A 21,990-nucleotide genomic window follows, 5' to 3' on the forward strand; every position below is an offset into this window, starting at 1 on the left:
CAATGTTTATAATATTTTGGGTCAGATATATATCTTAGCCATTGTAGTTATATTTTAAAATTTTAAATTAATTTATAGTTAGTAATAAATTAATCTGAAATAAAAAAAATCTTACTGAGTATTTGTTGGAAAATTTCTGAACATCTTAATGAGCATAATATTTATATTGAATCAGGTGTTTCAACATGTAATTTGATACGATGAAAACTAAACCTTCGATCTCACAAAAATACAAGAGTCAACATAACTAATAGCGTTTGCCAGCTCTTAAGCTTATTCATATTAATAGTGTGTATGTATATCTGTAAATCTGTTACTTTTTCACGGTCCATTTCGGACTTACCTGATTTTCTGATTTTAACGAAAGGTTGAGAGAGATATTTTTATCCCGGAAAATCAAAGAGTTCCTACGGGATTTAAAAAAATCTTATTCCACGCGGACGCGGACATCATCTAGTAACTCTATAAGATTTAATTGAGAAAAAGAGTTATTGTAAACAATAGCCACAATATATAGACACGTGATACTTACAACACCTGAGAATTCAAGGTGCTCATTTCTGCACTAGTTTTATTTCTTGCTCGTCACGCTTGTGCAAAATAAAAATAGCAGTGTACACACCGGGCAATCCGGCGCGCGGCATCCTCAATGTTTTACTAGCGAAGCACGGCTCGCGCTTTCATTCAGCACCGAGGCTGACCATGCATGATAGACTGGCCTCTGACTGAGCCGTTTAAAACCGATCAGTCTATGTCAAACAAGCAGTTCACTACTCGCATAGAGGCATCTTTAAGCACAGACATTTTTTTTTATTAATTCTATGACAAGTTATCCTTGACTGCGATCTCACCTCGTGGTAAAAGAGAATGCAGTCTAAGATGGAAGTGGGCTAACTTGGAATGGGTATAATACTTTTACATACCCCTTTCTGGAGTACCAGAATGCTAAACCGCTTTGCAGGTAGTATGGTAACTAGAATTTTCCATCAAATCAGGTCAGAGAAAATTTAGAAATATCTCTTACCAGACTCGTCAGATCGTCAATTAACCAAAAACACAGGTTCAGCCCCAATGTACCTAGGCTCTTCAGAGGTAGCTGACGTGCGGGTGAACAATTTAAAAGCACAGCAACTCCGAACGAGCATTAGACTCGCAAAGATACCGCCTGAGCCTCGAAGATGCACTTGATGTGGGCACGACTAAAATCAATAAGACAATTATTTTATGTGCACCTGCCAATACAGTATCTAACTGCAATGTGATTAACATGATTTTGTTTCCTAGCTGAATTTATTCACAGGCACATACGAGTATGAGAAGCTAATTTGCATATTCAGATAAATTACTCAAATAAAAACGAAACTGACATTTCCGCATGTACAGCGGTGCCTTTTGTTGAAAAGTTAGCGAGCTATTAATTAAACAATATGTAAATATAAATATTTTGCGGTTTTGTACAAGTTTAGCTAGAAAATTTCTATTCAATGTGTGTCTTATTTCTTTAGCTAACGAGTTTTAAGCGAGAATTTTTCAGTCACTTGTTTCAACAATAAATTGAAAAAATCAAAATCGCAGCTGCTAATTTAACTTGTATTTAAAAGTTTATCTTTGAACTTTATTAGGTAAGTAACTAGCTGATGACCGCGACTTCATTTTTTGATTGTCTGGAATAAAAAGTAAAATTTCATGGGTTTTAATTGTTGCGCGGAACCCAATTTTTTTTCTGAGATAAAAGTAGCCTTAGTTACTCTTAATAAACTCAGTTATCTGTCAAAGCCCTGTCAGATTTGGTCCAGCCGTTTCGGAGATTAACCGGAATAGACAGACAGACAAAATTTTTAATATTTTTTTTATAATATTTTTTTTTGTTATCCTACCATATCTTCTTTCATAGGCATTTAGTAAAAAGCTGTTTTGACATTACAAACAGACACTTCAATTTTATTTATTTGTACCTATAGAACTTGCAACATCAAGATTCAAGGTCCGTGGCCGTACCGTGTTTGCCAGTTGAGGAGCGTTGAACGTTCATCCGACAAATACCTACGGGTTTAATGATGCCATAAGTTCAGGAATGCCGGCTGATTTACTACTTTCATATCAGCTTTACTGACGACCGCGTGTCTTGAATGGTTTAGATAGAACATACCTACCTTTGCTACTTCTACTACCTGTTCTTAAAAAAAGTATTATTAAATATATCAATTAGGTATACAGAAATCAGATTAATTGTCGTCATTGTAAACTAGCTGACCCGCCTCGGATTTGCTCAAGTGGAATTTTTGAAAATCGACTGGGCGTTGATGTGTTAGTCAGGACAACAATTTTTTTAAATACCTACTTATAGGTAGATAAAAAAGGCATTCATTGTTAAAATCAGCGTTCATACAAACAATATGATTTGCTAAATTAGTAAACACTACAATAAGTACTATGTAATTCTATGAAAACTACTTACCTACAAATTAAAAACATAAATCAAAATAACCATCCATAAAGGGTTTCTTAGGATATCACTACAGCAATAATTATTGCCATTAACTCAATTACTTGTCTGTGCAAATTAGGTGCCTATGTGTGAATATTTATAGACTTTGCAGCGTTGTGCAAATCTATAGAATTCCACTCGAATGACTACGTCAAGGTCCAGGGATATATAAGACAGAAAGGACAGAATGGCAAAACAGCTACAAACTTAGTAAGATATTTCCTCTAGCAATATTGTCGGCTATAACGCAACAACAAGTAATTTGGATAGCGTTGACGCAACGTCATTAAGCTTTATTATACACTATTTTAAGCTTGCTCGTAAAGCTTGAATCTGTTCAATTAGGATAGGATAGGACCAAGTTTAGATTTAAAGAGCTTATTTTCTCAAAAAAGAAAAAAGTTACATAACAAACGGTACCGGTACTCCGGAAACGGAGAAGATGTACGGTGACATTATGAAAGTCAAAGTGCTTAAGTTAAGTGCAGTGCTTTTTTTTGTTTATCTTTAAACTTTGGTTGGTATAGAAATGTTCCCAATAGCCACTATACCTTTTAGACTAAATATCTTTGCTTTCTGTATAAAACATTTATATGTTTTACCGAGAATTATTAATATGCCCCATCCTCGATTGTCCGGTACTTAGTTATCTTATCTTTCCGCAGCACAAAGGCATATAAGTCAATACCAATGGCAGAGCCGACAGTGCGACAGGAGTAATAATTGTATAAACGACATGCAAGATTTGTTCTAAATATTGTATCATAGGTCGGGGCGTGGGCGCACGTGGGTCGCCGGACGTTGGCTATTTCGACGCATCATATTCGCGGTTGCCAGCGCTCTTGCTTTCTTGGGACAAGAAATGACCTTTTCAAGAACTCTGACGGTCATATTCTTAAAGTTACCTACTAGGTTCTAGAGTTAGATGTGGTATACGTAGTTGAAATAACTAAATCAAAGTATCGCGAAACTGTGAAGACTGCGCGCACAGAAAGGGTATATATATACTGTACACGCGACTTATACCGTTGCCGCAATTTATGGGATTGCCTTTGATAAAAGTGTAGTGTCGCATTTCGAAACATCAGATTCGTGGTTGCAAACAGTCTTGCTTTCTTAGAATAAGAAAAGGTGGACACGATCTCTATCCTCCTTCGATGTCAACATTGATGATACAGACATGCCTCAGAAAATATTAGCAAAAGACAGACCGTCTCTTAACCTTAGCGTCATACTCTTTGGCTATGGCTGTCTTCCTGGTATGAGGCGTAAACCTCTTCAACTTCTGAACAAACTTTTGGTTTTACATTTAACTCAGATTTTCATTATCACCTATTTGTTTATTTAAGCAATTGTGAATTAAAAATGTATATCATCACGGGCAAAGGGTAGGAGTAATATTGCATTATAGTCGAGATCAAGTGCATGTAATATGCATATCAATTAGATGACTGAGAAAAACAAATGGTTGAACAAATTTTCATCAAACATACCTAAGAACTCTCTTGATTAAACAGGTTTTAACTATAGAAGAGAGCGTATTCAAATTGGTTCCTTCGTCTGAGCGCTATAATTCCACAGACAGACACGAAAGAAACACACGTTAAACTTATCAAACACCCTTCGGTTCGCGTAGGGGGCCTAAAATCACCTTTGTTTTGTATCCTAATTTGTTGGTCTGGCTGTCTTTTCTTATCTGAAAAATATTGGCTTTAAACAATGTGACACAGATCCATGTTTGTTTATTAGAAATCGACGAGGCAATAAAATTATTCTAGCGCTCTATGTTGATGATGGACTTGTTGCATCAACAAATCAGAAAGATTCTGAGAAGTTTATAGCTGAATTGAGAAGTAGGTTCAAGATAACCACTAAACCAGCTAATTACTTTCTTGGTTTAGAACTTTCTAGTGATAAAGATGGTGGAATTGTAGTTTCACAAAAGCATTATGCTCAAAAGCTACTAGAACGCTTTGGGATGAGTGACTGTAAAGCAGTCAATACTCCAATTATTAAAGAAGCTCAAACAGATTCTGAAAAGGAGAATGATGTTAAGTTTCCTTATAGAGAAGCTGTTGGTGCATTAGCATACTTGATGACAGCAAGCAGACCAGATATATCGTACGCTGTAAGTTTTGTATCCAGGTCACTTGCTAATCCCACTACAGAAGATGTACAAAAGGTCAAGCGCATTTTTCGTTACATCAAAGGAACAATAGATTTTGGAATTGTATATAAGAAAGATTACAAGTCTGGAATCTTAGAATGTTATAGTGACGCAGATCACGGTGGAGATCCAAACACAGGACGCTCTACATCTGGAATTCTGTGTATGTATGCTGGAGGAGTAATTGCTTGGGCAAGTCGGAAGCAAACATCAGTAGCAATTTCGAGTACTGAAGCGGAGCTCGTAGCAGCTAGTGAAGCAGCTCGTGAAATTGTATGGCTTAAGAGACTGTTTAATGAAGTTACCAAATTAAAAGAAATTCCCAAGCTGCAAATTGATAATGATGCAGCTATAAAAATTTCTTTTAATTTGGTAACTTCATTAAACAGTCTCTTAAGCCATACAATTTCACGAGCTGCTTCACTAGCTGCTACGAGCTCCGCTTCAGTACTCGAAATTGCTACTGATGTTTGCTTCCGACTTGCCCAAGCAATTACTCCTCCAGCATACATACACAGAATTCCAGATGTAGAGCGTCCTGTGTTTGGATCTCCACCGTGATCTGCGTCACTATAACATTCTAAGATTCCAGACTTGTAATCTTTCTTATATACAATACAAACTTCTGCTGATGCTGTGCTATCCGGTTCCTTTGGTTTGTTTAGATTGCCATTTATCGCATCTAAGCATCCGCCAGTACCTCTTGCTACAAGTCTAGCTTTATATTTGTCGAGGCTTCCATCAGCATTGGTCTTCTTTTTATAGATCCATTTACAAGAAATAAGCTTTCTGTCTTTCGGTTTATCCACAAGTATCCAAGTTTTATTCTCTTTCAGAGAATTTAGCTCACTTTCCATAGCTTTCAATTAGCTTTCAATTAGCTTTCCTTAGCAATTTCGAGTACTGAAGCGGAGCTCGTAGCAGCTAGTGAAGCAGCTCGTGAAATTGTATGGCTTAAGAGACTGTTTAATGAAGTTACCAAATTAAAAGAAATTCCCAAGCTGCAAATTGATAATGATGCAGCTATAAAAATTTCTTTTAATTTGGTAACTTCATTAAACAGTCTCTTAAGCCATACAATTTCACGAGCTGCTTCACTAGCTGCTACGAGCTCCGCTTCAGTACTCGAAATTGCTACTGATGTTTGCTTCCGACTTGCCCAAGCAATTACTCCTCCAGCATACATACACAGAATTCCAGATGTAGAGCGTCCTGTGTTTGGATCTCCACCGTGATCTGCGTCACTATAACATTCTAAGATTCCAGACTTGTAATCTTTCTTATATACAATACAAACTTCTGCTGATGCTGTGCTATCCGGTTCCTTTGGTTTGTTTAGATTGCCATTTATCGCATCTAAGCATCCGCCAGTACCTCTTAGCATTAACAGTACCTTGCAGCGCCATGTTGTCCAATTTTCCTTTCCTTCTAAACGACCAATATCAATTTTGAAGCTCGTGGATGAATTCCATGAAGACGACATTTTGATAAATCTTGTTAGAATTTTTAAAGAAAATAGAAATTATAGCTTATCTCTGCTCTAAAATAATTTTTGAATTTATTTTCGATCTGCTACCATATTAGAGTCCGTTTTAGGATCGATAAAATTCAATTAAATAAATAATATACTTTGAGAAAACATATTTTTATTATAGGACATGTTAGAGTGACATTCCAATTTTTAAAAAAATTAGAATAAAATAGACAGCCAGTGTGACACATAAATTAATACAAAACCTTCTTTAACAACGTATAAATAAATTCAGATAGAAATGTCCTTGTAAGTATTTGGGGACGATCGTACTCCATCCGGCGAAGACGGGCAGTGATTTGAGCCGACGGAAAGAATCGTTTGCGAACGTCGCATTGTCGTCAATAAAACTCGAAACGTAATGAATCACGGCTTCGGAATGCTAGCGAAATAAGTCTCTTCTTTTCAACGATAAATTTTTTGCTAAGTAACTTTTTCTCCCAGTTTCCTTTATCTTAATTTAAGTGATTTTTAAATATCAGAGTGCGGGAGAATATTATCATTATCATCCTACGGTACATCATCCTTTGTGGGTCCTAACCATGGTCTCTTTCATCGTTTATTTCTATATCCTGCCAGCCATTTGGTCATTTCTGCTGGGGTATATATTTATATGTGAGTTGCGTTCGGCATGCATTCCAATTTCCAGGCACTGATAAGGGAACTTGTCTGTGATTCCAGGTGCAACGCTCGTCGCAGACATTGTGATTTTCAGCACTTGACAGTGTTCTCATTGCTTATTAGAGCGTCTAGCTCGTGATTCATACCCTGGTCACTGACTGTATCAATTTCCGGCAATCAGCCAAATATGTAAGAAAACAGTTATTCTAAAGTACAATACTTTTTAGTCCTGCACCGGTGAATAATCTGAATGTAAAGTTCCTACCGGTTCCTACCGGTGAATGTAAAGTAGGGCTACATGAAATTATTGATTTGATTTTAACAAAAAAAAAAAACCTTTCCATCTTTTATATTCCCATGTGTTTTATGTCCTTTGCAATTGTAAAGTCTCATGCGCCACGGGCCATGGCACGTGTCGGCAATTTATCACTGCGTTGTTAAAGAGTCCATTTAGCTTGTAAATTTGTTCTAAACGAGCTATCATAAATTTGCCTCGTGCTTTCCTTCCGCCATGAGTGTGAAGTGGGCGACGAGTCCGCCCACCGATTCAGAAAACTTAGACTTAGACTCTTCGATTTAATCACATAGATTGCTGCTTCCGTTAAAAGATGAAAGTGGGCGTAGGTTGCCGGTTTCGTATCTACTAGTTTTTATAAGATAAGCTAGAGATAAGATAATTTATCTTACTATTTTACATTAACTTAAGAATGAAAGCACATCAACTAATTTAATTATTATGGCTTATGAAGTGAAACCTTTTTGAAGTGCGTCGGACGATTTTAAACCTTTTATAACCTACAAATACACAACTGACATGCGTTAATCGTGTATTTGTAGGTATAATTACGTGTTGCGCGAATTCGATAGTATTATTTGATAGTTTTAAGTTTTGACTTCTGTCGGCTCCCCATTGACTGCTTTATTTAATTGTCTTGTCATGAACCTACCTATCGACTTAATTATACTCTCTTACTCTAAGCAAAATTGTTGAATTTCTTTCTGTATGCATTAGACTCTGTTCCTATGCTATTATTTGTAATATTAGTATAGGATTTCTGAGCAATGTGAACATTTAAAGCAATATCAATTCAAACATAGTACTTTTGCCTTATAAAATATGTTACTGCCTTGTATGGCAACATTATGATGCAAACGTACAATGACTTGTTTATTATGGCTTGAACTCGCTTGGGTCTGTCAACGAGGTCACATGCTCCAACTATCTCGTTATTTTCATTGTAAATGCAAAATATCTTACTTTGTGTGCATTCTTACAACATTACATACTTATATTTATTGGTCGATTTCTACGAAACGTTTTATTCATTATTCAATATATTACTATATTCGTACCTACCTACATTTTACAGTCACTACAGAAGTAAGTACTTTTCAGGTAATATTTATTGGACCAATTTTACAATATGAATAGATGCTATGTTAAGTACATATATGTGAGGCCAAATCTATAAAATTTTCCTAAATTAAACAGACATAAACCCTGAATCTATACTCATTTATCAAAGTGGGAATATTTAAAACATGAGTGAAAACAGTAAAATAGCTTTTGAATAAAATGACAATGAAATACGGGCAGACGCAAATAAATGGTCAGATAAACAGACGCGACGAAAGTGTTCCTTGTTTTACCACGGAACATTGAAAACTATTTCTGCTCATTTCAGATTTATAGTAGGTATACTCTGCCTTTTTGCAGACAAGAAATAAAAACATTCTCACCCATCGAAATATTATATGTCGATGTTTTCACCGTTATATTTATAGGGTACATAATACTAGACCACCCATATTTTGGCAGTGACTATAGTAATGCGCACATACCAAATTAACAACGTAATAAGTGAAAGAGCGCCATGAGCATTCTAGTCAAACTTCAATTCAAATGAATTCAGATATTTTTCGATTGTTTCGAGTTTGTTAAATTACAATGAACAGATTCAGAAACAATTTCTATTTTCCACACAAATTCTTCTTATTCTACGGTTCTCTATAAATAATTGACGTGAACGAATCGAATGAACCCATAGGGTTCATTGATTTATTTACGAGTTTAAAAGGTTGCGTTGCGAACTCTCGTCTTTTTGAACCATATATTACTAGAAAAATAAATATCTAGTCTAGTGCTCTTCCCAAGCTTCTTAAACTTCTGTGGGAAGACGTCCTCTAGCTTGCATCTTTTCCTTGATTTCTTCATACTTTTCGGTGTACTTACTTACTTACACTTACACTTACGTAATAAAAGTGACGAAGCGGTTATAGTGTGAGACAAAAGTGGGCACTGGGCTAGCCTGGAAACTACCACCAAACTAATTTTGCAAAAGCCTAAGACCAGCCAATGTAGAAATTATTTAATTACTAGACGATGCCCGCAGCTTCGCCCACGTGGATTTAGGTTTTCCCGTTCAAGGAAATCCCGTGTCCCTGTTTGATTTTTCGAGACCAAACATAGCCTATGTCCGCCCCCGGATCGATTTTAACAGGTAGCTGTCTCACTACCTGTTAAAATCGTTTAAACGTATAAGCCTTTAAAAATCCTGTGGGAGCTCTTTGATTTTCTGGGATAAAAAGAAGCGTATTCCCTATACCAATAATAAGAAAGTAAATTCTTCTACAAATCAGATCATACAAATGTATGAACTTCTATTATACTCTCAAAAGACATCGATCATAGCGCGATGTAATTATGCGATGTAATAAACTAACTAGCGGCATTTGTTTTTTAGGTACATTTTGGATGTTCGCAATGGAAATTATTTGGCTGAATACTTTGGCCTGAGAGTTTGACGATGAATAGAGGAAGTCCCCGGTGTGCAAGCTATTTTGTATTAAAATTTGTCACCAATTTTGTCACTATTGGTTAAACGGATGGGCCATGAAAAGCTACCAGACTGACAGAAACTCTTTTGTTTTTATAATATTAGTCATTATGAATTAAAAAGTAAAGAAACATAAGAAGGTACAAAATAAATACCTATATAAATAGGTTTAATTACTTACTTGTATATCTCGTTTTCCCTTCACATAGTGGAAGAGTGAACCCGTTTATTATAAACTCGATTGCGTGGGAGCAGTTCAGTCGCCATACTGTCTACGGTATTTATGTGCCAGCAACTTTTATTTTGATTAGTTGAAATGTTGTAACGTGTTATACATTTATTACGTTTTAACATTTCAACGATTTGTTGGGTGTTTATTTTCTGACTCCTGCTAGTTAAGAGTTTTTGTCGTCCAAACATATTGGTCAAACTGAGTAATTGAGTAGGTATCACTAGATTGAATTAATGCCAAAAGTTAGGTTTCTTCATAACATTTTCTTGAAATAATTTAATTTACTAGCGGATACCCAGCGTGTGTTACTACGCTAAAAATATGCTTAATTTGCTTAACGCATTGTCTTAGTGGTCTATAACAATCTTTGCATTATTGCCTTTCTAATGAAACTGGTTTGGGGCACATCGGTTGGATGGTTTCAAAGTACACAGGTTAGTTAAAAACATTTTTTGTGTTTTATATACATAATATATAGAGATTGATTAAGTAGGTAGAAACCTACCTATCGCAGTATAAACACTTTTTTTAGAAAAAGTAAAAGAAGGATTCGATTCCTAAGGATGTGTGATTTCAATGATGGATGTGTGAGGTCAAAGTGCACTATAGATCTCAGCTTAATTGTTGACTACCAAATATCCTGTAGATTTAGATACTAAGTAGTAAGAGTCGCTTGAATCTAGGTAGATAAGTTAGTATCTACTGATAGTACCTAACTGTAACATTATGATACATACCTAGGTAGGTGCTGTTCGGTACTAGGCAAGGCTACCTTAAAATATGCTGTTCTACATTTTAAGAAACTGGCAAATTGTTTACTGTGTAAACATTTATTCTGGGCATATCGTGAGCTCTAAAGTAATGCACTTTTCGTGTTTCAGATAGATTTATGTTTATTTTAGGTAGCCGTTTAATTGATTTCTTATATTTACATATCGACCATTAATGCTTTCTGCGTTTGACCCCGTTCATAAAATACTTATAGATTTTTTTTTAGAAAAGCCTGAGGAAATTGCTCGGTTTTCAATTTTCAGTGATATTCCAGCAAATTTTTTCTACTAGTTAAGTAATGACCGCTACTTTTTAAAATAATTGCTAATTCGTTCAGCACTTTTAGCGTGTGGGCAACAACGCGGCTACTATACTAGTACAGATTTTTTTAAATAGAGGTAGCGAGTAAACGAGCATGCGGGTCACCTGATGTTAAGTGATGAATTGCTATGAACAAGGAATATTATCATGAGGTTTACCTACCGTTTACACGACGAAGCGTGCATTGGAGTCGTATTTTCTGCAGTCGCCAAACCAGACCTGAGCCAATTTATCTTACACTCTTGTGGAAGAAAATATCAATAGGAAACATGTATACCTACTTTACCTATCTTGATATTATGATTCCCCAATCAAGTGAAAGGTATCTGGCATACTCTTATGCTAGATAGTAGGTAGGTACCTATCCAATAAACTTACACAACCTAAACTTTCTTTTAACCGCGTAATATAATACAGCCTACTAAAAACATTAAGGTAAGAATGATAAAACAGCTTTATAGGAGCTATAAACTCCTACGATAGCTTATCAAAATAAAGTTACAAATAAATATTGACCAAGAGCACGAGGCACGTAGGCGCGGACGCCGCTCTGTCTAGTTTTATAAGCACGTTTGACGTTACATTCATTTCTTTCGATGGTGGATTAGAGTCTATAGTACGCGACATGACGGATGGCAATCGGGGCGCCCGCACAGCCCCGCGCTAACCTGGTGCGTGCGAGCGCGGGTGACATGCGGGTGTGCGCCCGCGTCCCCCTGCCTAAAATCGCCTGCCTGTCGCGTACCTAGGTACTTGGGCGAATTTGCACCAGTCCGTTTATCTTCTTCTTCTATATGTAGGTATAAAAGAAAAAGCTAACTGGCTGACTGACTGACTGATCTATCAACGCACAGTTGAAACCACTGGATGGATCAGGATGAAATTTGCATACATTATAGCTATTATGACGTGGGCATCCGCTCAGAAAGGATTTTTGAAAATTCAACCCCTAAGGGAGTAAAACATAGGTTTGAAATGTGTGTAGTTATACTAATATGAATCATCGTTTGAATCTCAAAAAGAGTTTGAAATAAAGTAAATAAGGAATAAATAAAAAAATCTATTAAGTAGGTCGTTACCTGAGAAATCGTAAGTATTTAAAGACAAAAGTCGATCAGGCAAAGGTAGATTAACTTTCCACTTTAAAGTTGGCACTTTGTTCAAGGATGTAGGTAGGTACATAATAGGTATGTTGACATCTGAAAAGGTTAATGGCAAACCATTTCGTAATCGTCTAAGTTGTAAACGTTGCGTGGGGGAAAGTGGCCCTTCAAGTCGTGGGAGAAAATAGACTAAGAGTCAACCGTATAATTCTATAACTAACTAGCTGCCCTGGCGAACTTCGTTCCGCCTAACAGTCAATTCAAATTTTTCTCTCCGTAAGAACCATCCTCGTACTTCAAGGAATATTATAAAAAAAGAATTAGTGAAATCGGTTCAGCTGTTGAGATTTGCGATGAGCAACACATTTAGTGATTCATTTTTATATTATAGACTAAGTAATTATATAGAACGCAATTCACTGAACTTTAATATTTTTTGCTATCGACTCATCATAAGACTAAAAGCATTAGCTCCCACCTTTGGCGGTGTTCGCACTTGATTTCAACATGGGATTATCCAAGGGGCGGATCAAAAATTTCCTGAAAAGCTGACAACGCATTGGCGGTTCCTCTGGTGCAGTGAATCTTTGCCGGCTTCAGATAATGTCGTACATCATTGATCGGTACCGCCCACTTATCGTAGTGAAGTGCATACGCTAACGAATAACCGCAGATTATCAAAAATCGATTTGAAATAAAATAAATCGAACATAATATAAAAATTAACATTCAGGTAACTTATACTTTTTTTATAAATATTATCGCTGAATACTAATAATATAATCTGGTGGTGGATACTCTATACCAACAACTTTATCATTATAAAGGAAATTCATAATCAATATTATTAAGTAGGTAGGTATTTACTTTTACCGGTGGTCTCTAGCACTATGAGGTCAGATAAGGTGTCGTGACTGATATCTTAAAATGTTGTCTCCTACTTGTTCATTTATAAGTTGTTCGAATATTTCTAGTAAAGAATTTCGTTTTAATGGATTTTTGATTTAATTGCAATGTCGCCGCAAGAATTTTCATTTTAAGCACCAAATATTTGGTTGTTTTTCGATGCACAAGTAACGGCATTTAGAATAATGTAGGCTACACATCTACATAATAAATACTTAGGGCGTTTGTGCACTCATCCGTGATTTTACGGATCCGTGAAAAAAAATACGAATCGAATGTACGTATTAGTATGACGGCCACTTAGACGAATCACGGATACGATCCGAATACGGATGAGTGTTCAAACGCCCTTACCCACAAAATATCTGTCTGCACGTACAATTACAAGGCGAACAGACGTCAATAATTCCAGTTTAACTCTAAACTTTAGACCTAGAGTTTCAAGTCCAGAGTTCTATTATTTTTATCTATGCGATGTCGATGATTTGACCATCATGACCATCGTGACCACATCTTTTGTGTGATAAGTGAAAATAACTCACTGTACTATTAAAATTAGATGTGTAACTTATCTAGGTCTTTTCAGAACCTAGGAAGCTACTGGTTAGTAAAAAATATACCATTATTAAGTTAATTAACTTCTTAAAGTATCTAACGTCGTGATCCGATTCGATTCTCAAAGAATGCGTCATAATTTAATATCCTGGTATAAATTAGAATTGTAAGCGTTAAATTAGCCACTCTAGCGATAGCGTTGCTTATATTGTGAAGAAACTATTTTGAACATGGTGTCAGACAAATTAATGTCTATCCTGTTCATAAGCAGGACATCCACGGCCTTTATGTCAACAGTACCAATTGTTTCAATTGAGACGTGAAATTGTTAGAGAAATCTTCAAATTACGAAAAAACCCGGCCAAGTGCGAGTCAGATTCGCGCACTTATGGCCGACACATTTTGCACGATAAATCAAAAACTATTACGTATGCATAAAAATAAATAAAAATCTGTTTTAGAATGTACAGTTAATGCCCTTTCAAAGATATGAAACCCCACTTAGTAAGTATAAAGTAGGTATAAGTTATCTTACTTTGAAAATTGAAAATACTAATTATTTGTTCATGACCACATTTATTTTTTTGTGATGTAACCACAAATTCACGATTTTCGAATTTATTCCTTTACTTGTGCTATAAGACCTACCTACCTACCAAATTTCTAGATTCTAGGTCAACGGCAAGTACCCTATCGGTTTCCTTGACAGACATGACGGGCAGACAGACAAACAGATAGACAGACAGACAACAAAGTGATCTTATAAGGGTTTCTTTTTCCTTTTGAAACCACGCATTTTTATGAAAATCTGGATTTTGTAACTTTCCGTACACTACTAATTACTATTTATACAAAACCGGCCAAGTGCGAGTCAGGCTCGCGCAACGAGGGTTTCGTACTACAGTCGTATTTTTTCGACATTTTGCACGATAATTCCAAAACTATGATGCATAAAAATAAATAAAAATCCACAGGTAAAGCCCTTTCATATGATACCCCACTTGATATAGTTATCTTACTTCGAAAATTGAAAATAATAAGTTTTAGTTCACGACCACAATTTAATTTTTTTAACCACAAAGTCACGGTTTTCAGATTTTTCCCTAATGTCTGCTATAAGACCTACCTACCTGCCAAATTTCATGATTCTAGGTCAACGGGAAGTACCCTGTAGGTTTCTTGACAGACCGACAGACAGACAGACAGACAGACAACAAAGTGATCCTATAAGGGTTCCGTTTTTCCTTTTGAGGTACGGAACCCTAAAAAACGAATGTATTATTTATTATCTATAGGTAGGTTGGTATAGGTACTCTATTTTAACACTCGTTAATTACTGAGATTCAAACTCGCTAGTTAAGAACAGAAATTGACTGACTCTCTCATCTCTTTTTTGTTTCTCTTTGAACTAGAAAAGGTCCAAAAGTGAGTTAAAAGTGACAACCACTGAGATGCTTCTTCCGTTTTTACTAATTACCTCCATGATGAAAGTTCATGAACATGACATAGACCCGTTCTTGAAATAAAACTTGTATGTTTCCCTTTGAAGGTGTTTATTTTTGTCGTTTTTGAAGTAGAAATTAGACGAGCGACTCCGATCAGGGGCTAATTACGCAACTTAGTCATGAGTCGAGTCGCAGACTCGCAGTCGCCATGGCATTGATATTGTTTGTTAAATTATAGTCTGAAAATAAAAAACTTTAGCAGAATGGTCATATATAGGCGTCTGCTGTTGGAATTCGGCCATCCCTCATGAGTGCCACCAAACCCTTCTTCGGTTTTTCTTGTTCAGCAATTTCTCGCCATCCTCTTTACATTTAAGAAGCTTATTTTAGCAGGTATACTGTGTAGCATGCTTGAGATCACTAGTCCAAAAAGCTGGAGGACGCCCCACATCACACACTTTCCGACTCCAACCACATGTAAGATATGACAAGGCTTGTACATTGCCACTACTACTTGTCAACGGTTTAGACTTTAGACTTTACGCTATGTCAGTATCGCCTTGCTTCTGTTGCGGTTTTCTTCATTTCGTGCCTTAACATACCTAGGCCTTTCTAGAGCTAGTTTGGCGACATTGAAAATTATTGCATCTCATAGACAGTATCCACATTAATTCAGCGTGAGATGCGCGATTCAGATAAAGGCGATTGTGATAGATAATCCGTTGCGTAATTAAGTCCTGGATCGTGTAACTTGAAGCATGTCATCGAATGGCAATGTGTAAATGGCTACCATTCGTAAGCTAAATACGACTGTATATATTTTGAATGCAACTCGCCTGTTAAGTTTCAAATGACTTCCCAATTCTTTTTAATTAAAGATACCAGAGTCCAGAAGAAAAGTCTTCGACCTGTGTGGTGTTGCGTTCCTATAGGCTATATAGCCTGATTTTCCAACATGCTGCACAATGCTGAGTGCACGTTGGATCATAGATTTACTAAGGATTTACTCGTATGTGGTTATAGTAAAATAAACTTCTTTTTTACCCGACTACGGCAAAGCCAAAAGGCATGGTTATGATTTTAGCAGTCTATGTACCTATGTATGTTTATTGTAGGTTTGTATTTATGTGTGTTGCACCGTATCACCGATTTGTTATTATAGTCCGGGTGACATGGGCTACATTTTAAATGAACAAAATCAATATGGCGGATGTTGCATCCAAAAAATTGGAGGTCTCGAAAAAGATTTTTTTTTTGGTATCGTTTCGAGTGGGGCATTGATTTATTATAATGAATCAATGGAGTGGGGTGTCAAATGAAAGAGGAGAACATTTTGAGTTCATAAACATAAATATGCTACAACATTAAAATATACCAACCACAGAAAAAACCACCAACGACAGAAAGAAACTATAATATTTCAGCGTTTATTAAGACGATGGTAGTTGGGTTTTAGTTTCCAACTATATTTTATTTAAATGAAAATAGCAAGCAAACGAGCAGGCGGGTAACTTGATGTTAAGTGATTACCATCACGTATGTTTCCCTGACCAAACACACTGTGTTTGAGATTCGAGAGTTAAAGATAAAGACTAATTCTAGCTTAAATTCTAGAACATATTATTCTATATTTAAATGAGCTGGTAGGAACCAATAAACAATTTTCTTTATTCGCCAATATTTATCGACGGTATTGAATACCGGGTATCTTATTTTTCCCGGCGGGTGCCGCCACCGTCCGAAGGGGACCATTGTATTCCTAATTAAGTTGTCAATCGATTCTCGTCCTTGACTTGAACTCATTAATATTGGCCACCCACAGCTGCAGCCCGTTAGGAATCTGTTTCTGAACGTTTTGTTCTACTTAGCTATGTCACATAACTTACTTACCTTTAAAATATCATTATTATAACCCTTATTTATTTTACATCTAGTTGGAACGGCAGTACCACTTACACTAATTAGATGATTAATGATAAATTTAAATACAAACACATAAAAGACACAAAATACAAAACGATTTTGAAAGTTCACGGAGAACATTGAATGACCTGTTCAAACGTACCTATTGTCTTTTTAGGGTTCCGTACCCGAAGGGTGCCAACTGGACCCTATTACACAGCCTCCGCTGTCCGTCCGTCCGTCTGTCTGTCAGCGAGCTGTATCTCGTGAACTGTAGTAGGTAGAGAGTTGAAATTTTCACAGAATAAGTATATCTATTGTTGCTATAACAACAAATAATAAGAATTTCAAAATGGCCACCATGAAAATTAAAGAGTTATTTCTTGTACGATGGTACGGAACTCTTCATGTGCGAATCCGACTCGCACTTGACCGATTTTTTAAATTCTTGACCGCTTCAGTAATTCGCACCTACTCGTACTATGATGCCACATAGAAATCAATTGTGTTCCAGGTTAGCGCCTTTCCTACTTAGACCTACTGCTGAGATCAACAGAAGCTTCTCAGTAGACGCTGCTTTGCGAACCCGTGGTAGAGTCTTGACATATCAAAAGTGGTACAAGCTGTCCTACATGCAATAAATAAATTCATTTCATTTCATAAATTCGCATTTCATTTCAAAACATTTCTCTTGTGCAACATCTAGAATGTACGTGTTCACTTCTCGATGGAATCGGGTCTAGGATTTAAAGTTTTAAGATTTTGTCTGGCCGAAGACTTCAATCGTGGCTAAGAGGTAGGTAGGTACTACCCCATAAGCGCCTCCCATCTAGTGATTTAGTTCTAGATAACACTGATAAAATCAACCTACTAAAATTTATTCGTTAAGCTTACATCGAATTTACTATGTAGCACAGATTAGATAAACAGATATAAATCGCTGTGAATAAACTAGTATAGTAGAATTTTTATTTCAAATTATGCTCAGTTTATTTTATGGCGTGGATACTCCCACGCAGATCATTAGGTAGGATCACACTACATCCATACGCGTGGTTCGAGTCATAAGTAAAAGACGGTTTTATTATTTTTAACATTCACTACATTGTACATTACATACATACATTTTGGGGTGTAAGTGGCCCGAATTCCATCCTAGTGGCCAAAGTCAACCTCACCTGCCCGTGGTGCACCCTGCCAATCAGCTAACGAGGCTCTGACGCTCCCAGTCCCATTCATGGGTCGCTGTATTTATACCGCACAGCGTAATCACTATGGTATGTCTGCTTCGTGGTAGGATTATATCCCGAATCCGCCTGGCTAGCGACCACACTCCAGTCGTAACCAGCCGCAAAGCACCCTGTGCGTTCCGGCTGCGAGCTGGAGAGCCAGTTCCCCCTCCCATCCCCCCGAATAGTGTAATTCCTGTGGCCATTGGGTCCGTCGTGGAGAATTAGGCCCTCTCGTATCCGTAGGCGTGATATATTGGCGCGGGGTCCAGGGAGACCCGATGAAACGGTTGTCCGCTGGCCGCCCGTTGGTCCGTAGGGGGCCCGGACCTAGGATTCCCGACCTAGGAGGCTGCCCCGCCGCCGACGAAAAAAGCCCGGTGAATGACCGGAGTGCCGGAGTGGGAGACCGGAGTGGAACCCGCTGGTCATTCAACGGATCGGATTGGGGGCCCTTCCGTCCCCCGTGCCAGTAACTCACTCTACCTGCGTGATCGGGAGCGGCTGACTCCACATCTTTGACCTGGAGACCACCGTTGTTACAACATTCGTCAACCCGGTCCCCTCTTCGATCAACCCCTAATATACACACATGATGCCAAAAATTAACAGAAATAATCGTTATACAGCGGCGCCTCGTTCCACATTCCGTGTGAACTTTTGCAACATTAGAGGATTGCACTCCAACCTAAACGCCGTTCATCATCACCTTGAAACGGCGAAGCCAGCTATACTATTCCTAACTGAAACTCAAATCTCACCCCCCGACGATACTTCGTATCTAAACTACCCCGGCTACAAACTGGAACATGTCTTCTCGCCACGCGCTGGCGTGTGTGTGTATATTAGAGGGGATATTTGCGGTCAACGCCTGTACAACCTAGAGGTTGGGGGCCTATCTCTACTTTGGTTGCGCGTGGACTTCGGGGGTCAAACCCGAGTCTATGCGTGCCTGTACAGATCCCATAGCGGAAACGCTGAGACGGACCGACTCTTCGACCACGTCCAAAGATCAGTGGACTATATACAGGAGCATATTCCTTCCGCCGAGGTGGTGATCCTAGGGGACTTCAATGCCCACCATGTGGAATGGCTAGGATCACGTACCACTGATCACGCCGGGAGGTGCGCCCATAATTTTGTCCTGGCATACGACTTCAACCAACTGGTTACGCTACCTACTAGGATCCCCGATATCGCTGATCATACCCCCTCTATTCTCGATCTTTTTCTCACCACTCACCCTACCGGCTACCAAGTTAGTGTCGATGCTCCGCTAGGTACGTCTGATCACTGCTTGGTACAGACCACCGTGCAACTTCCATCATCCGTTTGCACGCGTGCTACCGGTAGCCGTAGAGTTTGGCATTACAAATCAGCTGACTGGGATGGTCTCCGCGAATTCTACGCCTCATATCCATGGGGGCAGCTTTGTTTTTCCGTAAATGACCCCAACATCTGTGCTGTGGCCGTTGCTGACGCTATACTCCAAGGTATGGATTGCTTCATCCCCAACTCTTTAATACCCACCGGTGAGCGAGCACAGAAATGGTTTAACGGGACCTGTAAGAGGGCTGCAAACCTTAAGCAATCCTCTTACCGATCCTGGTTATCAGCACAACGCAACAACGAACCAAATACCGCCATCCTGAAAAAACAATTTAATGCTGCCTCTAGATCCTACAAAAATGCCATTGCCAGGGCAAAATTCAAGCATGTCGACAGAATTGGACAGAGACTAGTCGCAATGCCATCTGGTTCCCGCGCGTTCTGGTCGCTGGCAAAAGCCATTCAAGGCAACTTCTGTCGTTCCTCGTTTCCACCTTTGCGCAAACCGGATGATACACTGGCCCACACCGCCAAAGAGAAAGCCGAAATTCTAGGCACACTCTTTGCTGCCAATTCAACGCTTGATGACGGGGGGAGAACACCGCCTACCATCCCGCGGTGTCAAAGCTCGCTGCGTGACATACGCTTTACCCAAACAGCTGTGCGTAAGGCACTCCTCTCTCTCGACGTCAATAAAGCGAGTGGGCCGGACGGTATTCCTGCGGTTGTGCTCAAAATATGTGCTCCTGAGCTGACACCGGTCCTGACTCGTCTGTTCCGTCTGTCTTACTCCTCCGGCACAGTTCCATCTTCGTGGAAGACTGCCTTAGTTCACCCTATTCCGAAGAAAGGCAATCATTCGGACCCCTCAAATTATCGACCTATCGCGATTACCTCCCTCCTGTCCAAAGTCATGGAGCAAATCATAAACGCCCAGCTGCTGGGATATCTTGAGGAGCACCAGCTAATCAGTGATCGTCAATACGGTTTTCGCCACGGCCGATCAGCTGGTGATCTTCTTATTTATCTCACGCACCGCTGGGCGGAAGCCATTGACAGCAAGGGAGAGGCTCTGGCGGTCAGTCTTGATATTGCAAAAGCCTTTGATAGGGTTTGGCATGGGGCACTTCTATCGAAACTACCATCTTACGGACTACCAGTGAAGCTGTGTAATTGGGTCGCCAGTTTCCTTGACGGTCGCAGCATCAAGGTCGCTGTCGACGGTTTTTGCTCGGAACTCAAACCCATCAATGCTGGCGTCCCTCAGGGCTCGGTGCTATCGCCCACACTGTTCATCCTGCATATCAATGACATGTTGCATCACAACAACATCCATTGCTATGCGGATGACAGTACGGGTGATGCCCTGTACAAAGGACATACACAGCTTTCTCGCGCAGTGCTGGAGGAGTGTAGAGCCAAACTTGTGTCTGACATAGAAACCTGCCTAGGTAAAGTGTCAGAACGGGGCGCACAAAACCTAGTGCAATTTAACCCAACTAAAACACAGGTTTGCGCGTTTTCTGCCAAGAAGTCCCCTTTTACACTGCCTCTTCTCTTTCAGAGCACTCCCCTCACACCTTCCAACAGCATTGGGATCCTTGGAGTCCACATTTCGAGCGAGGTTCAATTCCGCGATCATTTGGAAAGCAAGGCCAAATTAGCCTCCAAAAAGCTTGGGGTGCTCAACAGAGCAAAGCGGTACTTCGCGCCCGAGCATAGGCTCCTACTCTATAAGGCGCAAGTCCGCCCTCACATGGAGTACTGCTCCCACCTTTGGGCTGGAGCACCCCAGTACCAACTCCTTCCATTTGATCGGATCCAAAGGCGGGCTGTTCGACTTGTGGACGATCCCAAACTAACCGGCTCGTTGGAAAGCCTGGAGCACCGCAGAGACGTTAGCTCTCTATGCGTGTTCTATCGCCTGTATAATGGGGAGTGCTCTGAAGAGCTTTTTGACCTCATTCCACCCTCTTTTTTCTACAACCGCATCGCGCGCCACCGTAAGGAATTTCACCCTCACCATCTGGGTGTCTGGTGCACTTCGACCGTCCGCTGCGCCAGATCCTTCTTTCCACGCACGTGCAAACTGTGGAACCAACTCCCATCGGCGGTGTTCCCACTAGATTATAACATGGGGTTATTCAAGGGGCGGACCAACAAATTCCTAAAAGGCCGGCAACGCATCGGCGGCTCCTCTGGTGCTGCAAATGTTCATGGGCGGCGGTAATCACTTAACATCAGGTGACCCGCCTGCTCGCTTGCTCGCTATACCTATTTAAAAAAAAAAAAAAAAACATAAATCAAAATAAGCCAAGACACTCGATTGAGTCCTTTTATTCCCCCATGAAACTCAGGATTGCAGCAGCTGTTGTTTTCCATGTCCTCTTCCATGTCTTTGGCTACTGCATAGACATGGTGCCACTGCAGTCCCCACTCTTTTAAGGTTAGTAACTAAGTATGTCTCCAGGTTGGTCGACAGAGTCATCTGAGAATATGGTTCTGATCTCTGCGCATGATCGACAAAATGGGTTTTACTTCATTATTCATCCT

The 21,990-nt window shown here is 39.1% G+C and overlaps 2 protein-coding genes across 2 annotated transcripts in view; one reads left to right on the plus strand and one right to left on the minus strand.

The window, feature by feature from the left end:
• The window catches only part of LOC117981994 (uncharacterized protein C16orf96-like), a 72,102-nt gene extending 62,258 nt beyond the window's left edge, over positions 1-9,844 (minus strand). The window contains exon 1 of the mRNA XM_069498203.1: positions 9,826-9,844. The gene's annotated coding sequence lies outside the window, so the exon portion shown is untranslated. The remainder of the gene's footprint in view (positions 1-9,825) is intronic.
• Positions 1-21,990, plus strand: part of Sulf1 (Extracellular sulfatase Sulf1) — a 91,948-nt gene that overhangs the window by 45,336 nt on the left and 24,622 nt on the right. The gene's annotated exons all lie outside the window — the stretch shown is intronic.

This window comes from Maniola hyperantus, chromosome 4 (genome assembly GCF_902806685.2).
Source record: "Maniola hyperantus chromosome 4, iAphHyp1.2, whole genome shotgun sequence".
Classification (NCBI taxonomy): Eukaryota; Metazoa; Arthropoda; class Insecta; order Lepidoptera; family Nymphalidae; genus Maniola; species Maniola hyperantus.